This window comes from Saccopteryx leptura, chromosome 4 (assembly GCF_036850995.1).
Source record: "Saccopteryx leptura isolate mSacLep1 chromosome 4, mSacLep1_pri_phased_curated, whole genome shotgun sequence".
NCBI lineage: Eukaryota > Metazoa > Chordata > Mammalia > Chiroptera > Emballonuridae > Saccopteryx > Saccopteryx leptura.
Window position 1 is genome coordinate 13,644,716 of NC_089506.1, and position 12,371 is coordinate 13,657,086.

The window sequence follows — 12,371 nt, forward strand, 5'->3', positions numbered from 1 at the left end:
TAACTAGACTTATTGTGGTGATCATTTTGTAATAGACATATCCTGTGGTACATCCTAAGCTTATATAATGTTATATGTCAATGACATCTCAACAAAACAAATTTTTAAAAAGTCAGCAAGAAATCGGAGTGATGTAAGGAGCCGTGAACCAAAGAAAGCAGGCAGCTATGGAAGCTGACAGGGAAGAAAGGGGTTCTCTCCTGAAGCCTCCAAGGGGGAGCATGCGAAGACCTTGATTTTACACTTTTGACCTCCAGAACAGTAAGAGACTAAATACATGTGTGTTGTTTTAAACCACTGGGTTCGTAGTAACTTGTTATAGCAGGAATAGGAAACTAATACAACAGGTACTCAATAAAATTACTGTTACAAGAAAGTGTAAAGAAAGGAACTAAGGGTTAGCCATAGGGACTCTCACTAAGGAATTGGTTCTAGTGTCATTCTTCACGTGCCTTTTGTACTTGGTTGTAACTATGAACAAGTACAGAGAATCATTTCCTTGTTCTTTTTGTAGGCCGAAAGGAAGGATTTCACTTAGCTCTGCTTGCTAAAACTATGCTGTCACCATTTCCTAGAGATGGTTGTCCAACTGTGGTCAAAGTTTATTATACAAAGAGTTGAGTAGACATCTCTCCAAAGAAAATATACAAATGGCCAATAAGCATATGAAAAGATGCTCAACATCACTGATCATTAGGAAAATGCAAATTTAAGCCATGAGATACCACTTTGCACACATTGAACAGCTAATATAAAAATAAAAACAAATTAACGGGTTGGCAGAGCTGTGAAGAGATTGCAACCCGTGTTCGTTGATGGGGGAATATCAAATGGTAGGGCAGCTGTACAGAACTGGCAGTTCCTCAGAAAATTGAGCATAGAATTAGCATATGGCCTCGCAATTTCACTTCTGCTTGTATACCCTGAAGAACTGAAAGCAGAGTCTCACCAGGTGTTTGAACAACCATGTTCACAGCAGCATTATTCTCAATAGCCAATAATGGGAAAAACCCAAATGTCCATTAGCAAATGAATGGAAAACAAAGTGTAATCTGTATACTTACAAGGGAATTTTATTGGGCCCGAAAAGGAATGAAATTATGATATATGCTACAGCATGGATGAACCTTTCACATTATGCTACGTGAAAGAAAGTATACACAAAAGGGCAAAATATAATATGATTCTGCTTAAATGAGGTACCTAAAAAAGGCGAGTCAGGGGAAGAGAAACTGAAATAGAGATCGCCAGGGGCTGAGGGGAGGGCATAGGGAGTGAGTGTTGAATGGGAATGGGGAGTTGGTGTTGAACAGTTTCCTTATGGGTGATAAAAATGTTCTGGAGACAGTGTGTGCTTGTGCAACGGTGTGAATATACTTACTGCCACTGAACTGTACACTTAGAAATGGTTAAAACAGTAAAATCTTTGTACGTTATAGCATGATAAAATATAAAAAGCAAGAGATTATTGTATCTCAAACTTTAATTTTGGCTCCTTTTTGAGGCTGTGAATTTGTAAAGTTTTGCCTTCTCTTTTTTTTCCTGCAGAGACACTTCTTCAGTGATCTATACTGAATGAGCGAACCAATGAATGTGTGAACTAGATTACAAATAAACTTTTGTCAGGACAGAGATTTTATTTGCTTTGTGCCTCTTCATAGTTCTAGTCATATAAGGTCATCAGCTTAGGGGTGTAAAAATCCCTTCCCAAAGTCACCAGGACTCTTTTAATCAGAAAAGATGTAAATAATATACCACAACTCCTTTTTAAAATAGCTTCCACCGTACTTTCCCATGTATAAGATGCACCTTTCTTCAAAAAATTTGGGGTCTAAAAACTGGGTGCATCTTATACAGTGGTTATAGATTTTTTTACTTGCATTTCCTGCTTTTTTGAGCTTATATGAATTTTATGATGAATAAAACTTGAGTTCAATAACTTTATGTAATTTTTTTTTTTTCAAATTTCGGGCCCTAACATTAAGGTGTGTCTTAAATATGGGAGCGTCTTATACATGGGGAAATACAGTATTTATAAACTTTTTTTTTTTAATTGAGAGGCAGGGAGGCGGAAAGACAGACTCCCGCATGTGCCCCGACCGGGATCCACACCCGGCAAGCCCTCTAGAAGTGATGTTTTGCCCATCTGGAGCCACTGCTCCATTGCTGTGAAAGAAGCCATTTCAGCGCCTGAGGTGAGGCCATGGAGCCATCCTCAGTGCCCAGTCCAACTTGCTCATTGACTCATGGCTGTGGAGGGGAGGAGAGGGAAAGAGACAGAGTGAGAGAGAGAAAGAGCAGGAAGAAGGGTGTAGAAGCAGATGGTCGCTTCTCCTGTGTGCCCTGACTGGGAATCGAACCCGAGAGTTCCACATGCTGAGGCTCTACCTGTGAGCCAACCGGCCAGGGCTACTTATTAATAAATCTCTTGAAACAGAACATAGGCTTGGCTATTTCTATGGAGAACTATTCAAAGACCTTTCCATATTATTATTTTTTTCCTTAGGAATCAAATTTTGAAGGATGAAATCTTTATTGGGTTAAAGTTTATAAACTAATTTGAAATTAATTGTGGTTAAGTGTCATATACTTTATCTAAAGGGGTTGTTCAAAATGCTATAATAAATAAAGCTAAATGACTTAGATTCGTGGACAAGATAACGATGGAATTTTCTTTAATTCCCACAAAGCAGAATTAGTAGCTCTCTTCTTGTCACCATAGAACTTTGTAGTGCCTTTATTATTATATGCATTACATTGCTCTGTGCTTTCCCCTGTCTTCTTCCCCTCTCCACCTCAGTTAGAATGTGAGCTCTTCAAGGATATAGACCACATTTTATACTATTTTCTAACAAAGCACCTGGCTAATATTTTTGGACTGAATGAAAGAATGAACAGGGTCACATACTACCTTCCAGAAGTTTACAGTCTATTTAAAAGCCAGATGAATGCCATTATTATTATATTGGTTTTGTAAGGGCACGATTTGTATAATGTAAAAAGCAATTTGTATTGTCCTTTGACAATACATTACTTTGAACTATTATCTATCTTATAGAGTTGTGATGAGGAACATTTGTTGTAGAAATGATTTCCAAAAGTTAATGATGCTGTTCAAATATGGGATATTATTTTTATTACTGTTTTTTGTTTACCCAATTATTCTAGATTTATTATCATAGAAAAATATCAGTGCAGAAGTCCCGGGTTGGATTCCCGGCCAGGGCACACAGGAGAAGCGCCCATCTGCTTCTCCACCCCTCCCCCTCTCCTTCCTCTCTGTCTCTCTCTTCCCCTCCCGCAGCCGAGGCTCCATTGGAGCAAAGATGGCCGGGCCGCTGGGGATGGCTCCTTGGCCTCTGCCCCAGGCGTTGGAGTGGTCTGGTAGCAACACAGCGATGCCCCGGAGGGGCAGAGCATAGCCCCCTGGTGGGCAAAGCGTAGCCCCCTGGTGGGCAGGCCGGGTGGATCCTGGTCAGGCACATGCGGGAGTCTGTCTGACTGTCACTCCCGGTTTCCAGCTTCAGAAAAATACCCAAAAAATTAATTAATTAATTAAAAAAAAAAAGAAAAATATCAGATTTATTCATTCAGCAGGGCCAACTGTGCAAATCCTTGTTCTGGACTGATTAATTCTCTAATACTAACTTTTCAAAAGCATGTCTTTTTTCCTGTAATAAATAAATGACAAATCAGACACTGACTTTTTTTAGGTGGTATATAAAGCTTTATACTATTAATCTTAAAATATTCAAAATCCGCCTGACCCAGCAGTAGCGCAGTGGATAGAGCATCGGACTGGGATGTGGATGAACCAGGTTCGAGACCCCAAGGTCGCCAGCTTGAGCACGGGCTCATCGGGTTTGAGCAAGGCTCACCAGCTTGAGCCCAAGGTCACTGGCTCAAGCAAGGGGTTACTCAGTCTGCTGTAGCCCCCGGTCAAGGCACATATGAGAAATCAATCAATGAACAACTAAGGAACCACAACGAAGAATTGATGTTTCTCATCCTCTCCCTTCCTGTCTGTCTGTCCCTATCTGTCCCTTTCTCTGACTCTCTCTGTCTCTGCCACAAAAAAAAAAAAATTCAAAATCCTTTCAAATGTACACAAGCATATTAATCAATAGTTATGCACTGTGTCCCTTATATTTTACTCTGCTCATAACAGGTATGAAATAGTGTGATTAGTTCAAAAAGTTTCTCAGCCCACATGCATTTTGGAGAAATTAGATAATAAATACAATTTCTTTCTTTATAATCTGCTTCCCAACAATACTGGATATCAAAATCTTGGTGAGTTTAGAATTTTTTGGGGAGGGGCTTTATATTTCATAGCTTGAAAACATAGAGTAAAATAAAGCTAAATAACATTACCAAACTCCCAGCTGGCAAAGTCCACTGCCTCCCTTGCCCTGTCCTTACCCAGACTCTTCTTTGTCCCACGGGCAGGTGGAAGCAGAGTATGAAGGCCCGTCAATTCCAGGAACAAGCAGTGTGGACTTATTAACATTGGAGAGATAAGTCACTAGATCAGGGATCAGGAAACATTTTGGCTGAGAGAGCCATGAACGCCACATATTTAAAAATGTAATTCTGTGAGAGCCATACAACGACCTGTGTATGTTATGCATTATCCAATAAAAATTTGGTGTTGTCCTGGAGGACAGCTGTAATTGGCCCCAGCCACCACAACCATGAACATGAGCGGTAGGAAATAAATGGATTGTAGTACATGAGAATGTTTTATATTTTTAATGTTATCATTTTTTTAATTAAAGATTTGTCTGCGAGCCAGAAGCAGCCATCAAAAGAGCCACATCTGGCTCGCGAGCCACAGGTTCCCGACCCCTGCACTAGATGCTACTGATTTGGGTGAGCAGCCAGATGACCCACCAGACCAACTAGTGGATTCTGTCAAATTACATTGTGGTAGGTCGTTAAAGTAGCGGAACCAAAGAATTACACCTCCCTATATTTAAACCGTGTATTGGCCCTTTTCTTGTTTAACTTCTGGTTGGGCCATATGATTTGCTTTGGCCGATGAAACATGAGCAAACATAACCAGGCAAACAGCTTACGATGGTGCACATCACATCCCTGGGATAACCTGTTTGAGGATCAGAACAGAAAGAGCAGGGACAAGCCATCTCGACAGAGGCTCCACAGACTGGGCAGCCCCAGCCTCTGCACCAGGCGACCAGAACTTCGTTAGTGACTCCAGGCAAGCGGACCAGACCGCCCAGCTGCATCCAGCCCAAATTGCTGACCTACACAATTATAAGCAAATAAAGTAATTGTTATTTGGTGGTAGTTTGTTATGCAACAATAGATAATTTATATAAATTATCTAAATTTCAGGTCAAAACTTAATTGAAATTATTCTTTTTGTGATCTACCCTTTATTTTGATACTAATTTATAGTACTTTCCTTTATAATACTCTTTCTCTTGGAACATTAATACAAAGACATTTCTGTTTTGTTTTTGTTTTTTTTTGTATTTTTCTGAAGCTAGAAACGGGGAGAGACAGTCAGACAGACTCCCGCATGCGCCTGACTGGGATCCACCCGGGACGCCCACCAGGGGCGACGCTCTGCCCACCAGGGGGCGATGCTCTGCCCCTCCAGGGCGTCGCTCTGCCGCGACCAGAGCCACTCTAGCGCCTGGGGCAGAGGCCAAGGAGCCATCCCCAGCGCCCGGGCCATCTTTGCTCCAATGGAGCCTCGGCTGCGGGAGGGGAAGAGAGAGGCAGAGAGGAAGGAGAAGGGGAAGGGTGGAGAAGCAGATGGGCGCTTCTCCTGTGTGCCCTGGCCGGGAATTGAACCCGGGACCTCTGCAAGCCAGGCCGATGCTCTACCACTGAGCCAACCGGCCAGGGCCTTTTTTAATTTTTTTTATTCATTTTAGAAAGAAGAGAGAGAGAGAGAAGGGGGGAGGAGCAGGAAGCATCAACTCCCATATGTGCCTTGACCAGGCAAACCCAGGGTTTCGAACTGGCGACCTCAGCATTTCCAGGTTGACGCTTTATCCACTGCGCCACCACAGGTCAGGCCACAAAGACATTTCTGCCTGAAAGTTTTCAAATATCACTATTTTTACTTACGGGCATAATTCGGAGATATTGCTGGTTTGGTTCCAGACCATCAATATAAAGCAAATATTACAATAAAGTGACTCATGAATTTTTTGGTTTCCCAGTACATATAACATGTTTACACTCTACTGTAATCTAGTATGTGTCCAAAAGCATGTCTGAAAAAACAATGTATAGCCTGACCTGTGGTGGCGCAGTTGTTAAAGCGTCAACCTAGAGCTCTGAGGTTGCCAGTTCGAAACCCTGGACTTGCCAGGTCAAGACACATACGAGAAGCCACGAGTTGATGCTTCCCTCTCCTCACCTCCTTCCCCCCTACATCTTTCTCCTTGCTCTAAAATCAATAAATAAAATCTTTTTTAAAAAACAACAACAATGTATGTGTCTTAAGTAAGAAATAATTAATTGCTAAAAAAATCCAAAGTGTCACCTGACCTTTGTGTGAGTTGTAATCTTTTTGCTGGCGGAAGGTCTTGCCTTGATATTGTTGGATGTTGACTGGTTGTATTGATAGTTGTTGAAGGATGGGGTGTCTGTGGAAAAGACTTAAACAACAATGAAGTTTGCTGCTTTATCAACTAAGTTTATGTAATATTGTAAGTCCTTTGATGTCATTTCAACAGTCTTCACAGTATAATCACCAGGAGTGGATTCCATCTCAAGAAACTAGACTGCTCACATTAAGGGATAGTTTAAAAAGAATATGAAGCGATAAAATATCCCCTACTTTTTGTGAGCAGTGTACTCTTTGATCATAAGAAGCCACTCCTCATCTGTTTGGGTTCTGCCATGAGATTGCAGCGATTCATTCCCATCACAGGCTCCACTTCCGTTTCCGCCACAACTGTAGTTACTTCCTTCACAGAAGCCTGAACCCTGCAAAGTCATCCATGATGGTGGAATCCAGTTCTTCCAAACTCCTGTTAATGTTTGACCTGTGGTGGCGCAGTGGTTGATATTTTGACCTTTTCCCAAGAATCACAAATGTTCTGAATGGAATCTAGAATGATGAATCCTTTCCAGAAGGTTTTTTATTTACTTTGCCCAGATCCATCAGCGGAATCACTCTTTATGGCAGCTATAACCTTACGAACTGTGTTTTCTTTCTTTTTTTTTTTTCCTGTATTTTTCTGGAGTTAGAAGCAGGGAGGCAGTCAGACAGACACACCCCCGTGCGCCCCACCGGGATCCACCTGGCACGCCCACCAGGGGGCGGTGCTCTGCCCATCTGGGGCGTGGCTCCCTTGTGGCAGGAGCTATTCTAGTGCCTGAGGCGGAGGCAACGGAGCCGTTCTCAGCACCTGGGGCCAACTTTGCTCCCATGAAGCTTTGGCTGCTGGAAGGGAAGAGAGAGACAGAGAGGAAGGAGAGGGGGAAGGGTGGAGAAGCAGACAGATGCTTCTCCTGTGTACCCTGGCCGGAAATCGAACCCGGGACTTCCACAGGGCCAACGCTCTACTGCTGAGCCAACCAGCCAGGGCCAAACCGTGTTTCTTAAATAGTTGGACTTGAAAGTCAGAATGATTCCTTGATCCATGGGCCACAGAACAGATGTTGTGTTAGCAGACATAACTTTAATTTTATTGCACATCTTCACCAGAGCTCTTGGGTAGTTAAGCAGGTGCATTGTCAATCAGCAGTAATATTTAAAAAAAATTTTGTTTACAGCAGGCTTAAAATAGTAAATAATATAAATAAATGTGCTGTCTATCCCGGCTTTGTTCAATTTATAGAGCATAGGCAGAGTGGATTTAAAATGATTTTTTTTAAGAGAGAGGAAGGGAGAGAGATGAGAATCATCAACTCGTAGCTATGGCACTTTTTAGTTCATTGATTGCTTCTCAAACATTCCTTATCCAGGAGGCTCCAGCAGAGCCAGTGACCACTTGCTCAAGCCAGCGACCTTTGGGCCCAAGCCAGTGACCGTGGGATCATGTTCAGGATCTCATGCTCAAGCCCAGTGAGCCTGCTCTTAAGCCAGAAGCCACAGGGTTTTGAACCTGGGACCTCAGTGTCCCAGGACAATGCTCTACCCACTCTGCCACTACTGGTTAGGCAGCATGCAGCGTGATTCTTAATGGCCTTAGGATTGTTGAAGTGGTAAATGATCATTGGTTTCAACTTAATCACTAGTTGCGTTAGCCCCTAAGAAGAGAGTTAGCCTGTCCTTTGAAGCCAGGCATTGCCTTCTCTCTAGCTATAAAAATTCTCGATGTCATCTTCTTTCATAGACTGCCTCCTTTTCATCTATTGATACATTGAAAATCTGTTGTGCAGTATAGCCACCTTCAGCTATGATCTAGCTCTAGATACAGTGCTGCAGCCTCCAAGTCTGTGCTGCTTCACTTTGCACTTTTCTTATGGAGATGCCTTCTTCCCTTAACCCTCTTGAACTAACCTCTGCTAGCTTCAGACTTTCCTTCTGCAGCTTCCTTGTCCCTTTCAGCTTTCACAGAATGGAAGAGACTCAAGGCCTTGCTGTGTGTGATTGGGCTCTAGCTTAAGGGAATGTTGGGGCTGGTTTGCTCTCCTATCTAGATCACTAAAACTTTCTCCATATCGGCAGTAGGTCTGTTTTACTTTCTTATCATTCACGTGTTCACTGGAGTCGCACTTTTCATTTCCTTCAAGAACTTTCCCTTTGCATTCACAAGTTGGACAGCTGGCACAAGGGGCCCAGCTTTTGGCTTGTCTCAGCTTTCACATATCTTCCTCACTACACTCAATCATTTCTAGCTTTTGATTTAAACCTGCGACTCTTCCTTTCGCTTGAACACTTAGAGGCCATTATAGGGGTATCAGCTGGCCTGATGTCAATATTGTTATGTTTGAAGAAATAGAGAGGCCTGCGGGGAAGACAGTCAGTCTGTGGAGCAGTCAGAGCACGTCGACCGATTAAGTTTGCTGTCTTCCCTGGGTGTGGTCTGTGGCACCCCTAAACATTACAGTAGTAGTATCAAAGATCACAGAGCACCATAAAAAATAATGATGAAAACGTTTGAAATATTGCAGGGATTATAAAAGTCACACATAGTGAGCAAATACTGTTGGAAAATGGCACTGATAGACTTGCTGGACAAAAGGTGGCTCAAACCTTCAACTTGTAAAAATTGCAATATTTAAAGAACAGTAAAGCAAACTGCAATAAAATGAGATATGCCTGTATTAATATGGAATCCTATGCAGCATAATTTATATACGGTCTATCAGAAAGTTCTGTCCATTTTTGGAATAAAACAAAATACAAATTTTTCTTACCGTCAATAAACTTCATTAAATAATATAATTGCCATTATTATTGATGATGATTTCTTGCCAGCATGAGGGCAATTTGTATATCCCATTTTTGAAAAATGTTTTATCTTTTGATGCGAAAAATTGAACCAGTGCTTGTTTGATATCTTCTTCATTTTTGAATTTTGGGCCCTTCAAAAAATTTTGTAAGGACAAAAACAAGTGATAGTCGGAGGGTGCTAAGTCCGGGGAATATGGTGAATGTGACAGAATTTCTCAGCCTAGTTCTGCAATTTTTTGACAAGTCCCCAAAGCAGCATTTGGCCTGAAATTATCATGATGCAGTATGATGTTCTTCCTATTGAACATTGCTGGCCTCTTTTCTTGGACTGCTGTCTTTAAATTATCCAGTTGCTGACAATACTTCTCCAAATTGAGCTTTTCGTTCAGTTTTAAAAGCTCATAATGTATTGGTCCTTGAATGTCCCATTATATACACAACATTCTCTTATTCAGAGTCAAATTTGGTTTAGAGGTGGAAGGGCTAGGTTTTCCGGGTTCATAATATGCCCTTTTCCTTACGATGTTTTCATAGGTAATCCACTTTTCATCCCCAGTTATCATCCGGTTCAAGAAGGGCTTGATTTTGTTCCGAGCAAGCAGAGATGTGCATATGACGACTCGATCATCCAAATTCTTCTGACTTAATTCATGTGGCACCCATCTTGAATATTTCCACACCAATCCTATCTTCCGAATATGGTCTGAAATGGTTTGCTGAGCTGAATTAAGCCTTTCTGCAATCTCCGATGTTGTCAGAAAAGGATCTTGCTCCAACATGGTCTTTTTTTTTTTTTTTTTTTTTCTTTTGCATTTTTTTCTGAAGCTGGAAACAGGGAGAGACAGTCAGACAGACTCCCGCATGCGCCCGACCGGGATCCACCCGGCTCCAACATGGTCTTAACAACATCATCATCGATCAAAGATGGTCGCCCAGAACGTGGCTTATCAGAAAGGTCGAAATCACCTGTTTCGAATTTTTCGAACCATCTTCTGCACGTCCTATCAGAAACTGTACCTTCACCAAACACTTTCAATAAATTTCTACATGCTTCTGTAGCATTTCTTCCTTGTTGAAATTCATAAAAATTACAGTGGCATAAATGAACTTTATCAGAAGCCATGGGTACACTATAGCTTCACACATAAGACTAACATGAATCAACTTTGTTTTAGTTAATTTGCTACGTCAGTATGTATACATTAAGTGATAAAAATAGAGAGGCACACATGCGCCAAATAAACGTGCTTACGTGTCAAAACTTGTTATGATAGAAACGGACAAAACTTTCCGGTAGACCTATATATGTATGTTTAAAAATTTTTTCAGATTCATCTTCCTCTTAGAAATGCTGGGGTATGTTTCCTTTGGCCATCTACTATTTGTTTTTAAAGTATTTTATGATTTATTTTTAAAGTTTGGCCACACATATTTTTTTTTTGTAAGCCATATTCTGCTTGAAAGTTACAAGAAATATGTAGAGAGAGGGTCTAAGTGACCTGGTAGGGTCTTACAGTGAATCAGTAGAAGAAACTAGAATGATACTTAGGTCTTTTGACTCATGTTAACATTATTTTTTTGTAATTAAATTTAATGGGGTGACGTTGATCAATAAGAGCAGATAGGTCTCAGGTGAATATCTCTATAGCCTTTGAGCTGTTGACTCTATTGTGTGCCCCTCACCCAAAGACAAATCATTTTCCGTCATCATGTATATATTTGTCCCTCTTTATGTTAACATCTTTATTCAAAAATTTCCTCAAAGCGGTCAAGGGCAAGTACTATGGTTTTCTTTCTAATACTGTGGCTACTTCCAAAGTGGGTCAGGGAGTTTAAGGAAAAATATACTAGTGAAGGGGAAGATGTGTCATATTTTGACAAAGGTCAGATGTTGTCTACTTGTTTACGCTGCCTAATATTTTTAATGTCTTTTTTCCCCCCCACTTAATCTGTCCTTATAATAGCCCAATGAGTTAAGGCAGATACTATTCTCATCTTATGTAAGAGAGTAATGAAGATAGCCTATGGAACATTCAATTCCATCAAAATGTGCTGGCTTTAAGGAATATGAATAAGGCATCCCTAATTTGCTTTTCAACCCTTAGAGCGGGTAGGACTAGTACTAACTTCTGGGAAGGAACACCTGGATTCTAATTGAACACCTGACTTCTCCCACAGTATCTCCTGATCTTGTCTTCCTTGTACTCCCTTATCCTCTCTTATCTTCCCTGATGTGTGTGTTCCTCAAACCTTGCACAGGGTAGACGCCAATACTATTTAGGGGATGTTTGAAGTGTCAGTGCTGACTTAGTAGCAAAATGGCATGTGCCTTAAGGAAGTTTTTTGACCATGAGTGTATATTTCTTCAGATCTGCATTATTTGGGGGAACAATGTACTGTTGTGTTGGAAAGATCATGGTCTTAAAGAGTTGCAGACCAGGGCTCTTAGTAAAAGTCAGACCAGATTTTCCCTTACTGCTTCAAGTTATAATCCCTTAGCACTTGTCAGAGGCCTGGCTAAAGTACCAGCTATACTCACCAGGCAACACAACTAAGTACTTGAAAGCATGCAATACAGGTCTTAAACTCATAGATTAAAAACCTTGTTTTTTCTCCCTGTAATATAGGATGAATAAATGACAGAGTTTTTAGAAAGCACCATGGCATAATGGTTAAATGCACAAGTTCTAAAGCCAGACCATGATATTTATTACCTCTGTAATGTAGAGCAAGTTATTTTACCTTCTTTGCTTCAGTCTGCTCATGTGTAGATGAAGATAACATTACCAGGGTTGTTGTGAATATTAGATGAAGATGTCTAGTACTTAGAATAGTGTCTGGCACACAATAAGTAGTCAATTAGCTACTATTCTTGTCAGCTATGGGTTTAAATTAGAAAATGTACATAAAGCTTTTAGCACACAGTCGTTGGCATGTAAATGATCAAAAAATATAGATGTTATTGTTGGTAATAACAAGCTTT